Source organism: Chiloscyllium plagiosum, unplaced genomic scaffold (genome assembly GCF_037043375.1).
Source record: "Chiloscyllium plagiosum isolate Xiang-an unplaced genomic scaffold, Cpla_swu_hap1 HiC_scaffold_16, whole genome shotgun sequence".
NCBI lineage: Eukaryota > Metazoa > Chordata > Chondrichthyes > Orectolobiformes > Hemiscylliidae > Chiloscyllium > Chiloscyllium plagiosum.
Window position 1 is genome coordinate 45,981,936 of NW_028270154.1, and position 25,608 is coordinate 46,007,543.

The following is a 25,608-nucleotide window of genomic DNA, read 5'->3' on the forward strand; positions in this document are numbered from 1 at the left end:
CACTATGGGCAATTTAACATGGCCAATCCACCTAACCTGCACATCTTTGGATTGATAGAGGAAACCAAAGTACCTGGAGGAAATTCACACAGACACAGAGAGAATGTGCAAACTCCATCCCTGGAGTTGTGAGGCAGCAGTGCTAACCACTGAGCCACTGTGCCGGCCCAAGAACGGAAGTAAGTCATCCAATCTCTGTCAGGTTTCTCTAGTGTAGAGGAGGTCACATTATGAGCAGTGAGTACAATGCATTAAATTGAAAGAAAAAGAATAAACAATTAAATCATGTTTCACCTGGAACGCTTAGGACCTGGGTCAGTGAGCAGGGAGTAGGTAAGAGGGCAGGTGTTGCATCTTTTACATTGACATGGAAACAGTAACCATGGGAAATGGAAGTCTGGCTAAGGAGTGGACTGGACGCTGCACAGGGCATGGTCCATTGGAATTGCAGGAAGGGATGGAAAGGGGAAGATTTTCTTTGGTGATGTCATCGTGCAGGAGGTCGCAGAAATGGCAGAGAAAGATCAATCCATTACACAATGAGCTTGATGGGGTTGAAACTGAAAACAAGTAAAACCCCATCATGGCTTTGGGAGAGAGAGGAAATGTTGGGAAGGAGAAAATAAACCTACATGGTCAAGGATCATAACAATCACTGGGGAGAGTAATCTGGGAAAGGTACATTTGAGGTGAAATGAAGACATACATTAAATGTGCTCATGTGGGAAACTGCATTATTGCAACAGGTGCAGATAGAAAAACTGGGAAAATGAAACAGGCACCTTAGTCATAAGAAGGCATATACTTCCATTTTAAAAAAAGGTGAAAAATACAATGTTGAGACCATTCTCAAACCTTTCTGAGAAATATAATTCATCGTGATTCCACATGTACTTTTCTCAGGTTTCTTCTTTGTACTTCAGTTCCAAACACATTGCTAATTAATGAAACATGTTACAATTCAAATTGCTTCAGTATAACAATTCATACAAATTCTACTTTGCTTCCAATTTTAGGCATGTATCAATTGTCTTGTCAATTCTCTTATTATGAAATTTTCTCAAAATCACATACTGTATCTTCCCAGTCAAATGAATGCACAATGCATTTCCAGTGCTCACCATTGTGTATCTTGCCACAAAGAAGATACGCCCTCAGACAACCATCATTTATTCTTTTCCCTTTTTATTTGGTGGCTTACTTGGACAATGTAAATCACACTTTTCTGTAAGGGAATTCACACATACAAACACACACCCCTATCATTTTGTGACACTATTCACTGTGACTTGTTATGCTTTTAAGCATTGACCATTCCAGAAATTAGTTTAAGAACAACACGTCTGTAACAAATTTGAATTCTGTAAAAAAAAAATGGCAAGGCTCATCCTTCATTGTCCAGTTCACAGGATAGCACTATCAATGTATGTTGAGTACAAGATGCCCCTGTTTATCTATTCTTCTGACTGGTGCAGAATGATGTAATAGTAATTAAACTTTTAAATTAGAAAATAACGCAAATGCACATAAGCATGCTGTCATTAATATTGTTCATTAGCAAAGACAAAATCAAAGCTTCAACGATACAAATATATTAATAAATGCAAACTGATTAAATTAATTTATTCATAATATACGCACACATGCAGCATAAAAGATAACAATGTTGTTTTGAATCAAGAGTTGAAACAATTATAGAGTTTGAGAGTTTCTAACTTAAATATAACCTCTCTAAATTATTGGAAGGGAAGAAAATGAGAATAATTGCAAAGTTACACTAGGGTATTTGTCCTTTTACTTCTAGAGGAGAAAGTGAGGACTGCAGATGCTGGAGATCAGAGCTGAAAATGTGTTGCTGGAAAAGCGCAGCAGGGCAGGCAGCATCCAAGGAACAGGAGAATCGACGTTTCGGGCATAAGCCCTTCTTCAGGAATCCTGACGAAGGGCTTATGCCCGAAACGTCGATTCTCCTGTTCCTTGGATGCTGCCTGACCTGCTGCGCTTTTCCAGCAACACATTTTCAGCAGCTTTCACTTCTAGAACCTGGGAGTGGAATCTATTTCAGGCTGATAGGAACAAAGTTCCAAATAATCTGGAGCATCTTAATCTATTTTGGGGACTACAAGCAGAACGCACCAAAAGCCCTCAAAACTTTGCTCAGATTTTCTCTAAATTGGCAGCCTTACTTAGATGTCTACATCGGAAACATTAGAATGGTACATGCTGATTTCAATCTGAAACCACATGTTGGAAGAGTGTAATGTTGGGAGTTTTATTGCACATCGTATCAAAACTCAAATAATTACATCATATATTTGGCATGATCTGGGACAAATCAAAGCTGAAGTATATTATGGTAAGGTCAACTTCAAAGGAAGGCATTAGCAATTTATACAAATCCACTTGGAAGTTTGCATTCAAGAAAATGTTAATTCAGGATAAATGATGACCTTGAAAAATTTACTTCAGAGTAAGCTTACTGAACACAAGCCAGGGCATAGAAGGCTATTAAGTATAGACTAAATGCTGATCAAAAATGACTTGACATGAAAATGTGAAGTGAAATAAATAAGGTAAAGACACTACTAAATCTAAAAGGTTGAAAGGAGAGGCAATTAAGAAGAATGTAACTGATTCAAAACAACAAGAAACAGAAGCACAGGTAGGCCATTCAGTCACTCGAGTCTGCACTGTCACAGCCGTTATGGCTGATCTAATTTTAACCTCATTTCCCATCCTGTTCCCGAAAAGCCCTGACATCTTACAGTTCAAAGATCTGCCTGTCTTCACCTTGCATATATTCAAAGACAGTCTGTACATCTCTGAGCTAGAGAGTTGCAAAGATTCCTTATCTTCAGATGGAAGATCTTTCTCCTCATTTCAGTTTTAAACGTATACCCCTTTTTCTGCAATTATGCACCATAGATATCCTAAGAGGAAATTTAGTCTTAGCATCTAGCCTGTAAATTCCCCTCATAAACTTTTATGTTTCAATAAGACTACCTCTCATTCTTCTAAACTTCAATGAATATTGATCAAACTGTCGAATGTTTTCTCAAAAAAAAACCCTTTCAGCAAAGGTCAACCTAGAAAACATTCTCTGTATTACGTCCAATGCAAGTAGATCTGTCCTTAGCGAAGGTAATCAAATTTTTGCACAATTGCTGAAATTACAGTGAGACTACATGTAGATAAGTAAAGGCAGCAGCAGCAGCAGCACTGAGATGAAGAGCACAATGAGACATGCAGGATGATATAAGAGTAACAAGAGAGCAGACTAAGAGCACAGCGAGGATATTGGGAGGATGAAAAAAAAGCTGCGCGCACGAACAGATTTAGTGCCATCCAACTATAGTTCGAAACAAAATCATTGGGTTGTGTGGCAGGAAAGCAGGGAAGTGATTGGTTGGTGAATATTTTTCTCTGTTTCTTTTTCTGAACTAGGTTATTCATTCAAATTAGGAACTGGGAAATTAAAACTTTCAATTGAGGTAAGCATAACAGTAGGTTAATTACTAACAGCATATGCATTGAAGAGGTTTAACAAGATCTTTTCTAGATTTTTAAGAAGTATCGGATTTTTGTTTTGGTCATTGTTAGGCAGCTGAGACCTGTTCCTTGCAATGCCTGCACCATTTGAGAATTTCAGGACATTTCACATTTATCAGGAGACCACGTGTGAAGGAAATGCCTCTCGTTGCTTCAGTTTGAGCACAGAATTTCCAAACTTGAGGAGCAGATGGAGTCACTGCTGAACATCAGGGCAGTTGAGTGATTTATAAACCAGACCTATCAGGAGGTGTTCACTTGATTGACAGTAAGAGTTCACAATACAAAAATGGATGGTTTCAAGAAAAGGAAGGAAAGGCAAGAAAATAGTAATCTTCCGGTGGGTGCCACTCTGAAATAGTTACTGGATATTGAAGACAGCTGGGAGTCAAAATGACACTTAGAGAAATGCAATCTAAGTTGTAACATAATAGGCAAAGGATTGCACAGGAGAGAAATGCAAAATATCTATTTTGCATTTATAATAATTATTATTATAATCAATTATTATAAGAGACTGCAACTGGGGAGTCAGACAGGCATATCTGCAACCAGCATAATGAATCTGGTTGCCTGCCTTATGCTAAGGTAAAGGACATCAAGGAGAAAGCACAAAACACTCTGCAGGAGGAAGTGTGCGAGCGAGAAGTCATGATACCAATCACACAAAATGGGTAGATATTGAAGTTCTATGGTCAGATTTTCATGAGGTAGGTATGAAGATAAAAAGTAGTATCTCAAAGGTATTAATCTCTGGGTTACTTCCAGTGTCACTTGTTAGCATCTGCAAAAATAGAAAGATGGAGAAGATAAGAATTTATACAGTAATTGGCAGAGCTCTACAAAGCATTATCATACAGAGGGATCTAGGTGTACAGATCCACAGTTCCCTGGAAGTGGCAACATAAATGGATAAGGTAGTCGACAAGGCTTGCATTTGTCAGTCTGCAAATCGAGTATAAAAATTGGCAAGTCAACATTTGGAGTATTATATACAGTTCTGGTCACCACACTACCAGACGGATGTGCAGGCTTTGGAGAGGGTACAGAAAGATTTTACCAGGATGTTGCCTAGTTCGGAGGGTATTAGCTATAAGGAGAGATTGGACAAACTTAGTTTATTTTCACTTGAACGTCAAAGGATGAGGAGAGACCTTACAGACCTTTATAAAATTATGAGAGGGATGGATAGAATGGATAATCAGATCTTTTTCCCAGAGTAGAAATGTCAATCACTATGGGACATAGGTTTAAGGTAAAAGGGGGTAGGTTTAGAGGAGATATGAGTGGCAACTGTTTTACATAGAGGGTGTAAAGTGTCTGGATTGCACTGCCAGGGGAGGTGGTGGAGGCAGATACAATAGCAATGTTTAAGAGGCATCATGACAGACACATGAATAGGCAGGAATAGGGGGATATGAACTCTATAGAGCAATGGATTTTTAGTTTAGAAAGGCATTATGTGTTGGCATGGACTTGGTGAGCAAACGGCCTGGTCCTGTGCTGTACTGTTCCTTGTTCTTTGTATTTCTCAATTTATCAATGACACCCAGAAACCCCGGAGCTTCAGAGTGTCACCTGGTGAAAGAAAGTGCAGGGCAGAAGTGTTGCTCCTTCACAAAGCCCCAGTAGACTCTGTGTGATGGTATGGAGGATGTTGATCAAAGGCAATGGCCAGATTCTGTTAAAAAGAGGGGCAAAAGTCCCAGAACTGTGGGGTCATAGAATCAAAGAGTCATAGAGATGTACAGCACGGAAACAGACCCTTCGATCCAACTCATCCATGCTGACCAGATATCCTAACCTAATCTAGTCCCATTTGCCAGTACTTGGCGCATATTCCTCTAAATCCTTCCTATTCATGTACCCATCCAGATAACTTTTAAATGTTGCAATTGTACCAGCTTCCACCACTTCCTCCGGCAGCTCATTGTATACATGCACAACCTTTTGCATGAAAAAATTTCCCCTTAGGTCCCTTTTAAATCTTTCCCCTCTCACCCTAAACGTATGCCCTCTAGTTCTGGACTCCCCCAAACCAGGGAAAAGACCTTGTCTATTTACCGTATCCATGCCCCTCATGATTTTATAAAACTCTACAAGGTCACCTCTCTCTGCCTCTGACGCTCCAGGGAAAATAGTCCAAGCCTATTAAGCCTCTCCCTATAGCTCAAACCCTCCAACCCTGGCAACATCCTTGTAAATCTTTTCTGAACCCTTTCAAGTTTCACAACATCCCTCCTAAAGGAGGAAAACTAGAATTGCACACGATATTCCAAAAGTGGCCCAACCAATGTCCCTTCAGCCAATGAATAACTATTATGAAGTTATGCTGTGTGTCATCCTAGTGTCATCTATCAGCAGAAATTAAGGAATTGGTTTCAGAGGATGGCCAAGGGAATTCTGAAACTAGGCCTAGAAATCAGAGAAAGGAGCAGAATTGGCTGAATGGTTTACCTCTGCTCTTACATCTTATGGTCTTGAGCAGGAGGCATTGATGAAAAGGTTGCCTTTGCTGAAGAGCATACAAGTCATTGGGACTTATTGGCTTGCATTCCAATTTGCTGAAGAACATGGAGATGGTGATAGCATAAAGGATTACCATAATCTTTCAATCTTCCATAAATATGGGGAGGTGCCAGAGAATTATATAGTGGCAAACGTCAAACCATTTTTAAGGAAGGATGTCACGATTGCCCTAGAAACTACAGGCCAGGTGGCTCAATATCTGTGGTGGATAAGATTTTAGAAATAGTAATCAGGGAAGGACTCAACAAGCACTTGGAAAGCTTTCTGTTAGTTAAGAGAAGCCAACACTGTTTGGTAAAAGGCAGGCCGTGCTTGACTAATCAATGTGAATCTTTTTATGTAGTAACAGAGACGATTGAAGAAGAGAACACAATGGGACATAATGAAGCATTTAACAAAGTACCATTTAAAAGGATAGTTAACAAATTGAGGCTCTTTGAGTAGAAGAATCAATGTTCAAATGGATAAGAAATGGACTTAAGGACAAAACGTAGAGAGTGCTAATAAATGGTTACTTTTCAGGTTACAGGTAGTGGTCTTCCATAAGTTTCAGCGTGAGGACCACTGTTTCTTTCTTTTCCTTTAAATTAATGTTTTGGTGCAAATCTGTGGTATAGTGGTGATGTTAAAATCACTCCTGTGGCAAGGCTCTCCCATTCATTCTGATTCCAGATGGAATTTTCCCAAATCGTTATGCTCCCATGGTGAGGAAGGGTGAATGTGCTCTCCTTCTTAATGTAACTCCTCTCTGGTCGCAACAAGCTTAATTTAAAAGGGATCCCTCCCCTTGTAAATACATTTTCCCAATTCAAATGCACATATTAAAAGGAGAAAAATGGTCTCTGGTTTTATTTGCTGATACATTCTGATGAGTTCCCTTCCTGTCAATTCTTGTTGTCATTTCGCATGTCCCTATCTTGTACTGCTACCTTTCCCTTTCTCATTAACCTCCCAAATTTTCTTTCACCCAAACCTTACTATCTATTTTAAAGTCCTATCTGCAGCCTAACTATTCAATTTATCATGTCACTGGTCTTAGCAGGGTTTAAATGAGCCCATAGCAATGGAACTTCTCCCATTTTCCCCAGTACTAGTGTCAATACCCCATGAATTGAATCCTATTACTTCCACAATAATCACATTCAATATCCTACAATGACTTTGGAATATAACTTCAGTGATTGAATTCCTTAGCTATTATTCAGGAGTGGTCAAGAGCCCCTTCTTCAAAAGACCAGCACGGAAATGATCTAATCACATGATATACAAACTATCCCTTTGCTTGTAAATGTACATTATCCACTTAACTATATTCTCCTTAAGGTGTGTATGGTGAATGAGTGATAAAGCAATTTTCAATGTAAACACTTGAGTAAATAATTCTTTTCAGTTAAACTCAAGAAAGTATGCTGATAGTTATTCAACTACTCAGTTACTCAGGTAACAAGCAAGTTTCTTTTAAAAAACACACTGACTTTGGACAATAAGGGAGGGGCACAGGGTTTCAATTCTCCCTCATGTTTATCTAGAACATAAGGATTCCAATTGATAATCCTGAGCTAACGTTCCTTGAGCTGCAGACGCTGACTGCAGATGTTGTTGCAGATCACATATGGTGCAGTTGCAATATATCACTTGCCCTTGCACAATGCCTAACCTATTAAATAATATGCAAGTATTTAAGTACCACTGAATTAACTATTAATATTTCTAATGTAAGCAATAATACTTAAATGCTTTAGGACTTTATCATAACTTAGTCCAGAGTCATAACCCTATTTGTTTAAATTTATTTCTATATATCAAGCAATGCATCTCACCCCTTGCTCATTAAATTCTTGCATTTACCAAATTACCTTGCACTCCGGTGGAATCTGCACTCAAGTGAAGCTGCACTACACTAATGCTCATTAATGATTCACTTACTGGCTAATACTCTTAATATTATGTAATTTACAGAGAAAATGGCAAAATTGCCAACATTGACATGCACAATTATAGTAGAAACCAATGAGGGGTAAAAGTAAATACAAATGTTTCTAGAGCTTTAAAAATTGAATGCCAGGTACTTACCAGCTGCCTATGGCCCACATAAGACTGAAGAATAATCAGAAAGAAATTAGTGCATAAAAATTAAAACCTGTGATATTATCTAAAAAATGTTTCATTCTTACCCATCATTGCACTGCCTGCTATTTTCTGGGTGGCATCATAAGATGATTTATTTCAAAACTGTACAACTCCAAGATGGTAGTAAGAACCTTTAAGCAGCAGCATTTAAATTTGGGTGTACACACTTCAAGTATTTCAATCAATAACTAAGCAGCTAGACTTCCAGAAAGATATTGATGCCTTCCTCGCAGTTTCGTCATCATTTCGAGATCCTCTCTCTATTATGCCATTCCAGTGTCAAAGGGTTAAGGAACTTCATGTGCTTTACCTACTTGGGTTTATTTGTCCCAGATCACCTGATCTTATGCTATATCAGATAAACGAACTACCTTACTTCATAAATGCTACCATCATGAAAATAGCTTGCTTTTAGATGTGAAGGTTGGGAGCAAGGTGCAGTCATATTCTTGATATCCTCCCAACTCCCCCCAGCAGGGCCGTCTTGAAATAATCCCTCACTTCAGCTTCAGTTGTGTTGGTGTCAGAGATTTACATCCGTATTGCATCAATGTTTAAATGCGTAGTGCGAGATAAATCAAGATTAAACTGCTGAGATGGCAATCCTGACACTGAAAATGTTTCAATGGAAATAATCTAAAGGTCAGTATTCAAGATTTCAAATGTTGTGGCTTGATTTTCATTTGGCAGCTTACTCCAAAGTGAAATTGTCCTTGGGGTGAAAGATTCTTCATGTTTTTAAAATGAATGGGTGGTTGTGTGGATAGCTACCTTGTGTTTTATCATTGCCAGAGGGCAGCAGGTACTTGCTGTTCAGGGCGAAAGTGAGGACTGCAGATGCTGGAGATCAAAATCAAGATTAGAGTGGTGCTAGAAAAGTACAGCAGGTCAGGCAGCATCCAAGGAGCAGGACTGTCAGTCTCCATCAGTCCATTCTATATTTTACAGAACAGGGAGAGTCTATTTCCTCCCTCCTTTATGTACTGATTCCCATTCCAAATCTTTGATCAAGGACATGACACAGGTGTATTTCCTGTACAGATGTTTGCAGAGTTGGGAAGCAAGTCTTTGAATTGCTTCATTCTTATTGATATTTCTCACTACATTAGGAAACCACACACACTTCAATACAACACAATCAGCTTATTATAACTACAACTTCAATATTACTTTAGAGGGCTGGACTTGTTCTTCCTATTGCTTATTTGAAGCAAGTATTTAACAACGTTCTCCCCACTACAGTAGCTCAAACAGTGAAAACCCCGAGAGGTGACTGTGACATCTAACTTCAAACATGAGATACAGCAGTAAGTCATCCTGATCTCTCCAATCATTGCCAAGAACATTCCTGTTGTTCCCTCTTGAACATATTCAGCAATGGTAATGCCTTCAAATAGTGAGGGAAAATATAGTTATTGCTTGGCTCAGATATTACTTGTTATTTATCATCCCGAGCCGGATGCTATTTAAATCTGGCTGTACTCGAGATGGGCTGCTTCAGCATCTCATTAGTCATAAATTGTACAGAAATATAAGTGATCAATAGAAACATTCCCACTTCCAACCTTATGATAGAAGACTGGCCATTCACAAAACAGCTGAAGATGCCTGGCCTGAGGACATTACCCTGAGGAGTTCCTGCAGTGATACCCTGAAGAGCTCCTGCAGTGAGACCCTGAGGAGTTCCTGCAGTGAGACCCTAGGATGGACTGTTTTCCAATGGAGAATCAACACAGCGTTTTCCTCTTGATTCCTAGTGACTTCAGTTTTACGAGGTCTCCTTGATATTACACTCAGGCAAATGTTGCCTTGATGTCAAGGTCAGTCACACACACCTCAACTCGTGAATTCCTTTTGACTAAGGCTAGAATGAGATCGGGAGCCACGTGACCCTGGTTGAACCTAAAGTGAGCAAGTTATTACTGTGTAATGCCATTTGTAGCACAGTTTCCGGCAAGATGCTCCAGCCAGAGCTACTTTGCCTGTTCTTTTTCTTTAATTTCTCTCTTATTTACTTTGCCTTTCTGCTTTAGGGGAAAGGAGAAGCTGGCGAGCCTCGGGGGGAATCCTAGAGCAGCAGCCGACATGGGAAGCAGTCCCGGAGCTGCAGCCGACATGAGAAGCAGTCCCGAGTGGAGGCTGGCACAGGGGAAGCAGTCCCGGGTGGAGGCTGGCACAGGGGAAGCAGTCCCGGGTGGAGGCTGGCACAGGGGAAGCAGTCCTGGAACTTACTTTGGAGCGTCTGAGAATCTGAGGTTGGACTGAGGTCTGGCGCGGGCGGTCAGATAATGTTGGAAGCCCCTGCGCTGAGATGCTCAACGTGATGTTTATTTGGAATTTCTTTGAGTGTAGTGTCAATCCTTTAACTATGTCTTATTTCTAATTTATTCTTTAAACACTGTAAAGTAATGCAACTACTTCTTTTATTCCTCTCTTTTATCTGAGGTTTATTCCAAGATACCTACCTAAGATGACGCCATAAAAAGTGATATTGTAAAACTTTTCACTGTACTCCTGTACTGGACTACACACAACAGTAAAGAGTATTCTATTCTAAAGGATATTCTATTCTATTCTGTTGATGATCCCTTCCATTACTTTACTGACAATAGACAATTAGGGCGATGATTCACCAGTTTAATTTATCCCAGGTAGCTCAGTGACTCAAATGGTTAACCCTGCTGCCTCACAGCACCAAGGAGCCAGGTTTGATTCCAGCCTTGGACAACTATCTGTGTGGGGTGTTTGCACATTCTCCCCATATCTCTGGGGTTTACTCATTGTGCTCCTGTTTCCTCCCACAGTCCAAAGGTGTGCTGGTTAGGTGGATCAGTATGCTAAATTGCCTGTGAATCACAGGGATGGGTGGGTCTGGGTTGGATGGTCTCCATTTGGCCAACGACCTGAGCCTTGTTATGTCAATGTTGCAGCATTCCATTGATGTTCACGACATTGAAGCTGGAAGAACAGTATTTAATTGTTTAATCAGGCATTTCCAGTGTTCTAGTTTCAACATGAACAATAGGTGAGGTGAGGACCCTAAGGCAGGCAGGCAGTCAGTCAGAGACAAAACTGGATTCATCAGAGCTGATTGGAAATGGTTCCTGTTTATCTACACAAAAAGGATCTAGCTGTTTAGTGAGTCTCTGATAAGGTCTTTTCTATTCCTAATTTTTTACACAGCACATAAGTTGATGGTTGTCCGTAAGATATATAAAAGACAATATGCATAAATGAATAGCATAATTATACAATTAAATCTCATTGAGATTCTGATGATGTGGCAATACTGCAGAATTGAAACTCCTGGATACCATGGTGATCCAGGACAAACACGTCTGCAGTAAGTATTTGATATTCAATCAGCTTCAACTCAGAGTTCATGAGCTGCAGGCTGTACTGAACACACAGGGAGTTTGGTGGAGGTGGGAGATGTTGGAATTGCCTGAACTCTTTCTACAAGGAAGCAATCATATTACTTAGCATAGGGTCCCTAGATTCAGCCAGTAGTCAGTGAGGCAGGTAAAGAAACCCAAAGAGCAGCCGAGCAGGAATGTCAGCCTGTGCAACTGTTCAAAAGGTTTTTGGTTCCCACAGCCTCTTCAGATGACAGCAGAAGCACTAGGGTGGATGTGGACATTTCCTGATGAAGAGCTTCTGCCCAAATTATCGATTCTCCTGCTCCACGGATGCTGCCTGACTAGCTGTGCTTTTCCAGCACCACACTCTCGACTCAGATCTCCAGCATCTGTAGTTCTCACTTTCTCCTGGATATGCAAATTAACCATGGCACCATGATGCAGCAAGCCATTCCAAGTGGGATGCGACAAATAATGTTGTGATGGTGGTGGGTGACGGTATAGTGAGGGGGATTCACAGTGAAGAGCAAGAGTGCAGGCAGGTGTGCCAGGATTTGGGACATCTGCTTAGTGATAGAAAAGAACTTGGAGTTGCAGGAGGAGATCATCAAATCATAGAAAATAGGAGCAGGGTAGGCTATTCAGTTTTTTAAGCCTGCTCTGACATTCAATAATGATCATGGCTGATCATCCAACTTCGTACCCCATTCTTGCTTTGTCCCTGTATCATTCCATTCCTTTAGTCCTAAGAACTTTATTGCAGCTTCCTTGAAAGTCTTCAACAATTTCATACAATCATACAGTACAGAAGAGGCCCTGCAGCCCATCAGGTCTGTAACACCAAAACAATGTTAAATCTATACTAGTCCTATTTTCCAACACTTGCCCCATTGCCTTGAATGTTATGACATTTCAATTGCTCATCTAAGTATTTTTTAAAGGTTGTGAAGGCACCCACCTCAACTACCCTCCCAAACAGCGCATTCCAGATCCTATCTCCCTCTGGATGAAATTTTCTTTTCTCAACTTCCCTCTAAATCTCCTGCCTTGAACCTTAAAGGTGTGCCTCCTTGTTCTTGACCCTTCAACTAAGGGGAACAGCTGTTTTCTATTCATCCTGTGCATGCCCCTCACAATCCTCTATCGTGTCCCCCAAGACTTCTCTGCTCCAAAGAAAACAACTTAGGTTAATCCAACCCTCTCTTCACAGCAAAGTGAATCTCCTCTGTAACCTCTCCAGTGCAATCACATCCTTCCGACAGTGCAGAGACCAGAGCTGCACACAGTGCTGCAGCAGTAACCTAACTAATGCTCCAACATGTCTCTACACTCTTACAATCTACACGACTGATAAATGCAAACATCCCATATGCTTTCTTAACTACCGTATTAACCTGTCCTATCACCTTGAGGAGTCTGTGGACAAGCCCCTCAAGATCTCTCTGTTCCTTTGCAGTCCAGGATGTTTCCTCAACATTTTGATCAAGGAAACCATTCCTCATACATTCAAGGAAATTCTCCTCCATCACAATGCTACCAGTTTGGTTACTCTAATCAATTTGTAGATTGAAGTAACCCATAATAACTGCTGTAGCTTTACTGCATGGATTTCTAACTTCCTGTTTGATATAAACCCCAATCGCACAACAACTGTTTGGTGGTCTGTACACCACTCCAACTAAATGTCTTTTCGCATTCGGTGTTCCGCAGCTCCACCCACACAGATTTCACATCATCCAGGCTAGTGTCCTCCCTTACTACTGTGTGAACCCTTTTCTTAATCAGCAATGCTACACCACCTTCCTTTCCTTTCTCTCTATCATGTTTGCCTTCATCAATCGAGATATAGAGTATAAAAATTGGCAAGTCATATTACGGCTACATAGAACTTTAGTGATACCACATTTGGAATATTGTGTACAGTTCTGGTTGCAGCCTACCAGAAGCATCTGGAGACTTTGGAGAGGGTTCAGCAACAATTTACCAGGATGTTGCTGGATTTGGAGGGTTTTAGATGAGAGGAGACACTGGACAAACTTGATTTGGTTTAACTTGAACATCGAAGGATGAGGGACGACATGGTAGAAATTTATAAAATTATGAAAGGGATGGATAGACTAGATAGTCAGAATCTTTTTTTCAAGGGGTCCAAGTGTAATGTAAGTTTAAGGTAAAAGAGGGAAAATTTAAAGAAAATGTGAGAGTCAAAACTTTTATGCAGAAGGTGACAAGTGTCTGGAATGCATTGACAGGAGCTGGTGGAGGCAGATACAATAGTAACATTTAAGATGCATCTTGACAGAAACATGAATAGGCAGTGAATAGAGGGATACTGACTGTGTAGAAGCAAAAGATTTGCAGTTTAGAAAGCACCATGTGTTGGCATGGTCTTGGTGAGCTGAAGGGTCTGTTCCTGTGCTGTTCTGTTCCAGTTTCTTTGTATTTTTCATTTTACCAAAGGCAACCATACACCACGGGGCTTCAAAGCTCCACCTGGTGAAACAAGGTGACAAGGAAGCCGGGCAGAAGTGTTCCCTAATAGACTCAGTATGATGCTGTGGAGGATGCTGCTCAAAGCGAGTGGCCTAAAAATCAGAGAGGGCTCACTTTCCATTAACCATATCCATTGATCCCCACAGGAGGGTAATGCGGTAGTATGAAGGTCCAGGCCAACCATTTTCACAATGGACAAGAGGCCCAGCCTCATCTGAGTGCATCACAGAAGGGAACATAGGGGGATACCAAAAATCACATCTGTGCAGGTCAACCGATCTGACAGAGTGTCCCACTCAACTACCTCGAAGTGTGCAGTTCTTAAAATTCATTCGTGGGACATGGACATCATTCGCTGGCCAGCATTTATTGACCGCCCTCGTTGCCCTTGAGAAAGTGGGTGTGAGCTGCCTTCTTGAACTGCTGCAGTCGACCTGCTATGGGCTGACCCACAATGCATATAGGGAGGGAATTCCAGCATTCTGACTCAGCGACAGTGAATGAACTGCTATGTATTTCAAAATCAGAATGGTGAGTGGCTTGGAGGGGAACTTGATAGTGGTGGCCCCATGTACCTGCTGCCCTTGTCCTTCTAAATGGAAGTGGTCATGAATTTGGAAGGTGCTGTCATAGGATCTTTGGTGAATTTCTGAAGAGCATCCTGTGAATAGTACACAGCTGCTACTGAGCATCGGTGGTGAAAAGAATGGATGCTTGTGAACGTGATGCCAAAAAGTGGGCTGCTTTATCCTGAATAATGCCAGGCTTTTTCAGTGTTGTTGGAGTTGCATCTATCCAGCAAGGGGGGGAGCATTACCTGACTTGTGTCTTACAGACTATGGACAGGCTTTGGGGAGTCAGGAGGTGAGTTACTTGCTGCAGTATTCCAAGCCTCTGACCTGCTCCTGTAACCACTTTATCTATATAGTGATTCCAATTGAGTTTCTGGTCAATGGTAACTCCCCAGGATGTTGATAATGGGGGATTTGGAGATGGTAACATCATTAAATGTCAAGGGGCGGTAATTAGATTGTCTTGTATTTGTGATGGTCATAGCCTGGTATTTGTGGGGCATGAATATTATGTGCTACTTGTCAGCTGAAGCCTCAAATTTGTCCAGATCTTGCGTATTTGAACATTGACTGCTTCAGTATCTGAAGAGTCATGAATGATGTTGAACATTGTGCAATCATCAGCAAACATCCTAGTTCTAACCTTATAATGGAGTGAAGATCATTGATGAAGCACCTTAAGATGGCAGAGATGTCCTAGAGCTGAGGTGACTGACTTCCAACAACAAAGACCATCTTCCTATGTGCTGGTACGAATCCAACTACTGAGGAGTTTGTTCCTTGATACCTATTGATTCCAATTTTGCTAGGGCTGCTTGATGCCATACTTGGTCAAACGCAGAGTTGATGTCCAGGGCTGTCACTCTCACCTCATCTCCCGAATTCAGCGCTTTAGTCCATGTTTGAACCAACACTGTAATGAGGTCAGGGGCTGGGAGGTGCTGGAAGAACCCAAACTGGGTGCCAGTGAGCAGGTTATTGCTCATCAGGTGCTGCTTGATAGCACTGTTGATGACACCTTCCATCACTTTACAGTAGACTGAGGAGGTGGTAATTGGCCAGGTTGGATTTGTCCTGCTTTTTATGAGGGTAATTTTCCAAATTATCAGGGAGGTTCAGTGTTTTAATTGTACTGGAACAGCTTGGCTAGGGGAGCGGCAGGTTCTGGAGTGCAAGTCTTCAGCACTATTTCCAGAATGCTGTCATAGCCTGTAGTTTTTGAAGTACCCAAAAAACAAGCGAGGCAATCTTGGGTGTCTTCATCGTTGCATCAAGGAAGGAATTGATAGAGTCATAGAGTTATACAGCATGGAAACAGACCCTTTGGTCCAACTAGTCCACATCAACCATGTTCCCAAACTATACTCGTCCCACTTGTCTATGTCTGGTTCATATTCCTTGAAACCGTTTCTACTCACGTACTTAGCCAAATCTCTTTTAAATGTTGTAATTGTACCTGCATCCATCACTTCCTCTGGCAGCTCATTCCACACACAAACCTCATCCATGTCCTATTTAAAACTTTCTCCTCTCAAATTAAAAGTAAGCCCCTTGTTTTGAATTCCCCGTCCTCAGAAAAAGACCCTTGCTATTCACATTATCTATGCCTTTATGATTTTATAGACCTCTATAAGGTCACTCTTCAACCTCCTATGCTCCAGTTAAAAAAGTCTCAGCCTACCCAGCCTATTTTTATAATCATCCCTTCATTCCCAGCTACATCCTGGTAAATCTTTTTGAAGTCTCTCCAATTTAATAATGTCCTTCCTATAGCAGGGTGACCAGAACTGCACACAATACTCCAGGAGAGGCCTCACCTTCATGTCCTGAACAACTTCAACATGACATCCCAACGCCTGCATTGTGATGCAAATTTTAAAGAATTATGTACCTGCACCCCTAGGTCTCTCTGTTCTACAACACTATCCGGGGCCCTACCATTAATTATTTAAGTTTGTTTTACCAAAATGTAATACCTCACATTTATCCAAATTAATCTCCATCCTCAGCCAATTGATCCAATTGATCAGATCTCTTTGTAATCCTGGTTAACCTTCTTCATCGTCAACTACAGCCCTAATTTTGGTGTCACGTGCAAACTTAGTAACCATGCCTCCCAAAATCGCATCCAAATTGTTTATGTAAACGACAATCACGTGTCATGTCAAAAATGCCAAAGACTGTGCAAGTTGCCAGAATGATCCAGAAAGTCAGGCAGAAAATTCATCAGCTTCAGGGTCATTACTGGAGTTTCCATGGTGCAAAGTGTCATTGACTACACACATGCTGGTCAAGGATACCACAGAGCAGTAAGTGAACTGCACCAACAAAAACTGTTCCATTACATTCCACAGATACAGGGTTCTCCACTATCATAACAGTTTTCTGAGGTCATGATGACACTTGGCAAGAGATTGAGGACCCACTATCCAAATCAGAAACATTCAAAAGGAGCACCCAGAAGCAGGAGGCTGCCATTCCTCCTCTTTTGTGTGACACAGTTGTATCTCAGTCTGGAAAGGAGAAGGATTAGGATCTGGTTGAGAATCCAGGTGACTTGTCTCTTTTCCGTTGCCAATGCTCTATCAAGCTTATGGACAAGTCATTAGTAAGCAGGCCTGCACTCATCTCCGGCACCCACTGAATGGTCTGATAGATCTTGCTCTACATGACAGTCATGTACTTTAGTGAAGGAAGTCAAGATCACCCATCAGAGACAGTGCAGCTGTCAAGGTCTGGATGCAGTAATTATTATCCACACATGGACATGTACACTAAATGTGATGTTCCTGCTAACTCCAAAGCCACAAAATCAATGCGGTGCTTAATATTGGTCTGACCTCTAGCAACATCGGTCAGCCAATCAGATATTTCATCAATGCAATTTTGAACCATGTACTTGTGCCCCAAAATTTAATTGTGAGCACAGACCCACCAATATGAGATTATCTGTGCAAATGGACAAGGTGGGGGAAGATGTGAAGCAGCATCCACTGAAAATCCCTCCTCTTCCTCATAAGTGGCCAGGTGACCCCAGTGTCTTGAAGTGTTCATGCCTCAGCTGAACCCTGACTTCCATGAGAGGCGATAGACATGTAGGGGTGACTTCCTATTTCTTCCCCCTAACCATGTTTGTTGAGAACCCCACGTGCCCAACAATGATCACAGAGATATGTCTGTGGTACCCTGGGTTCACTAACCCTCTTGTGATTAACCATTTTTGCCGTCAGCTATTGAATAGCCTCTCAGGTCTGTTAACTTCAGTACCTCCATGGGCGTGACGACTTGACAGCACAGGACCTCCCACTGGTTTTAGCCCTCTCACTGTTTTCCTGTCCAGATCAACCACAGATCAACAATTCAGAAGGGATTTCAGTTATGCAGATCAACTAGAAGGATTAGGGCAGATCTTCTTGGAGAGGAGAAGATTATAAAATGGAAGATTTGACAGTGATGTTCATAAGGGGCCTGGACAGTTGTTGGGGAGAAACTATTCCCTTTGGCAGAAGACTCAAAACCAGAGGGCACAGCCAAAAGAAGTAACAGTTACACGAGGAATAACATTTTTATCCAAGAAATGGCTAGGATCTGTAATGCATCATCGGAGCGTATGGTTGCTTTCAAAAGAATTTACACAATTGTCTAAAAATAAAATAAGTGCAGGTCCACGGATAGGAGTGCAAGTAAAGTGTTCTTGCGGAGAGCTGGCACAGAACAATGGGGCAAATGGCAGCCTTGTGTGTTGTACCCATTCTATTCTTGCCAGTCACTTACTGCGAAAATGGAATGGCACCCACTGCTGGAGCTTCACCCTTGGGGCATTTGGACCATAAATATTACCACCCAGAAGGTCACTATTTTCTCCATATTTGTCCCGGGGCTAGTTCTGCAGCTGTAGCAATCCACTCTTATTTTACCTCCTGTCGTTTCTCCAAACTCTCAAATAGTCTTCAATTTTAAACATCTCTACTTTTCTTTCAAATGATGTCATAATTTCTACCTTAATTATCACTCTTGATAAAAGATAATGGGCAAGTATGAATAAGGCCCAAAACAGGCTCAAGGATCATGAAGCACAATTAATCCACACATTGAGATTTGGGCACCACACCAAGTTCAGCTAATTTGTATTTAGATGGTGGTAGGGTAAACCCTAGAGCTTTGGTAGAATCATTACATATCCCAGCAAGGTATGCATGTTCATCTCAGGCCAGTCTGCACCTCAGAGGGGAGGTGCATTCCAGTTGCAGCAGAGGCTAAAAGTGGCTGGGGACAGAGAATGTTTGCTCTTCAAGGGACATGAACATGAGTATCAGCAAACAGATTATGCTCCAGGGTTCTCTGATGCAGGACTGAAGATTAGCTCACTAATGATACAAAAGACAGAAGCAGCCTGTGATTGGAGGAGAATGAATGATTGGCACAATAAATGACAATCGTGAGCAAGTTGCCAGGGGTCCTTTTGTCAGGGAAGAAGAAACCCAAGCCTTTTGCCAAGTTTGGGTTGCAGTAGGCTAAGCTGGTAGAGCAAGGGAGAGATTTGCCAAGAGGGACAAGGCAAGTGCAAGGAGTTTGGGGACAGGGAGGAGAGGATTCAAAAGGATGAGAGGTGTAAAGGAGATTACAACAACAGAGGATGTAACTGTGAAGTGGGTGTAGACTGGGAGACAGCAAGGAGGTGACAGGCTGACTGCAAAGTTAAGAGAATAGTTTGAAATCTGTTTAAATCTTTCAACAGAAGAATATTCACCGTTTAATTCCAGATTTGTTCACTGAATTTAAATTTCACCAATGGCTGAGGTCCGATGTCTGCAACGCATTAGCCTGGGCCTCTGCACCACCACCTTCCTGCAACGCCAATTATCTTCACCAAAGCAGTGTCTGATATGGGCACATCAAATGTGTGCTCTAGAGTTGTATTTTAGAGCCACCTTATTCTAATAACCTGTGCAAAATATAAATTACATCATTCCCCCTTTTGTTTCCCATAAATAATGAGATCTTCATTTCTAGCATAAGTTTTTAAAGACAAATTTATATCCATTCTGTTCGTTGCGTTTAATGAGCTGTGAGCTCACAATTCAAATAGAGCTATCATGCTACACCATAAACAAAATGAAATAACCATAAAGAAGATTTATGATACCACAGAGAACACATGATCTGCTGACTATTTTCTCAGTATATCTGAAGTACATAACCAATTACTGATCCTTTTAATAAATATCCATATTTATGAGTGCGTAAAAGGCTTAACAATTAGAATTAATACAGCACAATAAATGCTGTAATGTCAAGTAATATGATAACCATTACAAATATTATATGAAGACTGACCTCAACATTTAACATTCATTATTTTTAAAGACCAACCTCATCAGTGAATAGTACCATAGCTCAACAAAACATATGGACCAAATACATACTTAAAACCCATTTAGTTCAGTTTGTCCTGCAGTATGCATCAATTTAACTTGTGAAATCTTCTAAACTCAAAGCAAGACAGGATTCCTCCGCATCTTCTTGAGTTCTCTGGCCGAAAGCAGGTCCCACCCACAGCACCACAATCATCACCACAGGTAGGGTAATAAGGTACTCAATCCACCCCTGCCAGAACAGGGACTGAATTCTGTGGGATTGGCAATAATCTGATCTACAACAGCTGTCCAACAAATGAAGAGGCAAGGCAGAGACTTAAGGGATTGAAGGAAAGAGAGATTCAGGGGAACAACGAGGGAAATGAGATAGTGAGATCAAGGGAGTGGCCAAGAAGAAAATATTTAATCAGAAAAAGAGAGCAAAGCACTCAGAGGACAGAGAACAAGAAGATATGAAATGAAAGTTGAAGTCACCAGTAATGAGAAATTACATCGTACAAATGTTAAGTAAGGAAAGCAGAGTAAAAACACTCAACGGAACTTGGTGTGATACTTGGATGCTTTTTTATTAATGAGAGGTGTGAGGGTTGTGACAAGGTAAAACAGTCAAAGGGAAGGAAATTGTCAAACTCTGAAGGAGGTAGGCATAGGTGTGAGGCAGAGGAAAGGGTTACTCCATGATGGTTTGAGCAGGGAAAATGATGCAGTGTATAGACAGCTGGAGAGGTTTCCTTAGAAAGGAAAATTTATCATTCTTCAATCATCTGTCCAGCCAGGCCATGATGTTGATGTAATCATCCATCTGTTCTGATTAAATGCATATTTTGGAGGGGGATGCGAGCACTGCTGTTGTCAGATTCACTCGGAGAGTCCAATGAGTTTGTGAAGGGAGCAGCGAGAAGGAGCAAGTTGAGAGGGTTAGCTGGGTGAAAGGTCCAGGGAAAGACTAGTATTGGGGCTGAAGAGCTGCTGGCAAATTCAGGAATGTCACCTCCAAAACATAACTCTGGCCACCAATTATCTTCTTGCTAAAGGTGGTATCATCATTTATAATACCAGTGCCTACTAAGACCAGCGAGCTTAACTGACATGCAGTGAATTGCAGAAATTCACAGATTTTGAAAGGTCTGTTATACATTCATTAACATAAATTTATTGTGAGAAATAACTCCAAATAACCAGCAACAAAGGAAGTGCAATGTTTTATAAGTTTTCATTTCTCATGGTACAAAGCTGTTTATACGATGTAATTTATATATCTGCTAATTTACTTGAAGACAAAACAAAATTTAAAAACCTTCAGCGATTCAAAAATTGCAACCTGGTAAAGTTTGATTAAAACACCTGAAAAAGTGAGTAAATATTTTAATCTCTGTTTCAATAAACTACCCATTGGTATACCAGTTTTATTATAAAAATATGGAAAACAATATTCTAGTTAGTTTGAAGCACTGTAGTGAGTTCCTTAGGATTTTCTGTTTAAGTTGCATACAAAAACTATTCAAATAAACTGCTTAGTGCCTTTGTGCCCTGAAGATCCAACTAAAATTTTGGAACGTCCTTAAAGATCTGTAAATAAGCTCATTTAGTGGAAACTCCCAAAGGTGATTAATTCATCCTGGGAGAGCTGCCAGTTCTGTGGCATTTTTTTTAGATTAGGAGAAAAATCAAGTTGGGTTGATTCCAAGCTTTGCTTAACTTCCACAGTTCTTTGTACTGATCATGACAATTGAGCAGAAACTGTTGGCAAATCTATTCGAGCTCATAGAACAGCTTCAGCCTACCATGTCTGCGCTGACCATGAAGCCATTCTAAACTAATCGCACTGCCTCCAAATGGTCTGTATTCCTCTATAGGACATAGAACATAGAAGAATACAGTGCAGTACAGGCCCTTCGGCCCTCGATGTTGTGCCGATCCAAGCCCACCTAACCTACACTAGCCCACTATCCTCCATATGCCTATCCAATGCCCGCTTAAATGCCCATAATGAGGGAGAGTCCACCACTGCTACTGGCAGGGCATTCCATGAACTCACGACTCGCTGAGTAAAGAACCTACCCCTAACATCTGTCCTATACCTACCCCCCCTTAATTTAAAGCTATGCCCCCTTGTAATAGCTGACTCCATACGTGGAAAAAGATTCTCACTGTCGACCCTATCTAAACCCCTAATCATCTTATACACCTCTATCAAGTCACCCCTAAACCTTCTTTTCTCCAATGAAAACAACCCCAAGTGCCTCAGCCTTTCCTCATACGATCTTTCTACCATACCAGGCAACATCCTGGTAAACCTCCTCTGCACCCGTTCCAGTGCCTCCACATCCTTCCTATAGTATGGCGACCAAAACTGCACACAATACTCCAGATGTGGCCGCACCAGAGTCTTATACAACTGCAACATGACCTCAGTACTCCGGAACTCAATTCCTCTACCAATAAAAGCCAGTACGCCATATGCCTTCTTCACCGCACTATTTACGTGGGTGGCAACTTTCAAAGATTTGTGTACATGGACACCAAGATCCCTCTGCTCATCCACACTACCAAGTATCCGACCATTAGCCCAGTACCCCATCTTTTTATTACTCTTACCAAAGTGAATCACCTCACACTTAGCTACATTGAACTCCATTTGCCACCTTTCTGCCCAGTTCTGCAGCTTATCTATATCTCGCTGTAACCTGCCACATCCTTCCTCACTGTCTACAACTCCTCCGACTTTTGTATCATCCGCAAACTTGCTCACCCAACCTTCTAACCCCTCCTCCAGGTCATTTATAAAAATGACAAACAGCAATGGTCCCAAAACAGATCCTTGCGGAACACCGCTAGTGACGGCACTCCAAGATGAACCTTTGCCATCAACTACTACCCTCTGTCTTCTTCCAGCCAGCCAACTCCTAATCCAAACCTCCAACTCACCCTCAATGCCATACCTCCGTATTTTTTGCAGTAGTCTACCATGGGGAACCTTATCAAACGCCTTACTAAAATCCATATACACCACATCTACTGCTTTCCCCTCGTCCACCTCCTTAGTCACCTTCTCAAAGAATTCAATAAGGTTTGTGAGGCACGACCTGCCCTTCACAAAACCATGCTGACTATCCTTGATCACATTATTCCTATCCAGATGTTCATAAATCCTATCCCTTACAATTCTCTCTAAGATTTTGCCCACAACAGAAGTGAGACTCACCGGCCTATAGTTACTAGGGTTATCCCTACTCCCCTTCTTGAACAAGGGAACCACATTTGCTAGCCTCCAATCTTCTGGCTCTACTCCTGTAGACAACGAGGACATAAAAATCAAGGCCAATGGCTCTGCAATCTCCTCCCTTGCTTCCCAGAGAATCCTAGGATAAATGCCATCAGGCCCAGGTGACTTATCTATTTTCACCCTTTCCAGAATTTCCAACACCTCTTCTTTACATACCTCAAAGCCATCCATTCTACTTAATTGTGACTCAGTACTCACATTGACAACAATGTCCTGTTCCTGATTGAATACTGACGAAAAGTATTCATTCAGTGTCTCCCCAATCTCTTCAGCCTCCACACACAACTTCCCACTACTATCCTTGACTGGACCTATTCCTACCCTAGTCATTCTTTTATTCCTGACATACCTATAGAAAGCCTTAGGGTTTTCCCTAATCCTACCAACTAAGGACCTTTCATGTCCCCTCCTTGTTGCTCTTAGCTCTCTCTTCAGGTCCTTCCTGGCTACCTTATAACTCTCAATCGCCCCAATTGAACCTTCACGCCTTATCTTTACATAGGCCGCCCTCTTCCATTTAACAAGGGATTCCAATTCCTTATTAAACCACGGCTCCCTCACACGACCCTTTCCTCCCTGCCTGACGGGCACATACTTATCAAGGACACTCAATAGTTGCTCCTTGAACAAGCTCCACATATCAATTACACCCTTGCCTTGAAGCTTACTTTTCCAGGCCACACATCCTAAGTCATGCCTCACAGCATCATAATTTCCCTGCCCCCATCTATAACTCTTGCCCTGTAGTGCACACTTATCCCTCTCCATCACTAGAGTAAAGGTCACCGAATTGTGGTCACTGTCCCCAAAGTGCTCACCTACCTCTAATTCTAACACCTGGCCTGGTTCATTACCCAGAACCAAATCCAGTATGGCCTCACCTCTTGTTGGCCTATCTACATATTGTGTCAGGAAACCCTCCTGCACACATTGGACAAACACTGACCCATCTAACGAACTTGAGCTATAGCTTTCCCAATTAATATCAGGAAAGTTAAAGTCCCCCATAACAACCACCCTAGTACTTTTACTCTTCTCTTGAATCATCCTCGCAATCCTTTCTTCTACGTTTCTAGGACTATTAGGAGGCCTGTAAAAAACTCCTAACAGGGTGAGCTCACCTTTCCTATTCCTAACCTCAGCCCAAACTACCTCAGATGGCGAGTCTTCATCCATCGTCCTTTCCACAGCTGTAATACTATCTTTGACAAGCAATGCCACACCTCCCCCTCTTTTACCCCCACCTCTGACCCTACTAAAACATTTAAACCCTGGAACCTGCAACAGCCAATCCTGTCCCTGTTCTACCCATGTCTCCGTAATAGCCACAACATCGAAGTCCCAGGTACCAACCCACGCCGCAAGTTCACCTACCTTATTTCGTATACTTCTTGCATTGAAGTATACACACTTCAAACCACTTTCCTGTTTACAGGCACCCTCCTTTGAAATTGATGCCATGTTCCTAACCTCCCTGCATTCCAGGTCCTGCACCCTAAAGCTACAGTCTGGGTTCCCATGCCCCTGCAGAGTTAGTTTAAACCACCCCAAGAGCACTAGCAAACCTCCCACCAAGGATACTGGTGCCCCTTAGGTTCAGGTGTAGACCATCCTGTTTATAGAGGTCCCACCTTCCTCAGAAAGAACCCCAGTTATCCAAATACCAGAATCCCTCCCTCCTGCACCATCCCTGTAGCCACGCATTTAACTGTTCTCTCTCCCTATTCCTCGACTCTCTATCACGTGGCACGGGTAACAGACCAGAGACAACAACTCTGTTCGTTCTAACTCTGACCTTCCAACCTAGCTCCCTGAAAGCCTGCCTAACATCCTCAGCGCTCCTCCTACCTATTTCGTTGGTGCCAATGTGGACCACGACTTCGGGCTGCTCCCCCTCCCCCTTAAGGACCCGGAAAACACGATCAGAGACATCACGTACCCTTGCACCTGGGAGGCAACATACCAAACGTGAGTCTCTCTCGTTCCCACAAAACCTCCTATCTGTGCCCCGAACTATCGAGTCCCCAATTACTATTGCTCTGCTCTTCTCCACCCTTCCCTTCTGAGAACCGGGGACAGGCTCCGTGCCAGAGGCCTGAGCCCCGTGACTTGCCCCTGGTAAGTCGTCCCCCCCACAAGTATCCAAAACGGTATACTTGTTCTTGAGGGGAACGGCCGCAGGGGGTCCCTGCACTGGCTGCTTCCTCCCAGTCCCCCTCACTGTCACCCATCTATCTGCCATCTTTGGAGTTACTACTTCCCTAAAGCTCCGATCTATGACCCCCTCTGCCTCCCGAATGATCCTAAGTTCA

The 25,608-nt window shown here is 42.0% G+C and overlaps 1 protein-coding gene across 2 annotated transcripts in view; it reads right to left on the reverse strand.

The window, feature by feature from the left end:
- The window catches only part of LOC122556664 (PH and SEC7 domain-containing protein 2), a 196,886-nt gene that overhangs the window by 147,250 nt on the left and 24,028 nt on the right, over positions 1–25,608 (reverse strand). The window contains exon 1 of one of the 2 annotated variants that reach the window (XM_043703660.2): positions 1,122–1,194. The exons of the other annotated variant lie outside the window; for it this stretch is intronic. The gene's annotated coding sequence lies outside the window, so the exon portion shown is untranslated. Of the gene's footprint in view, positions 1–1,121; positions 1,195–25,608 lie in introns of those variants that run through there. 2 annotated transcript variants of the gene reach the window in all.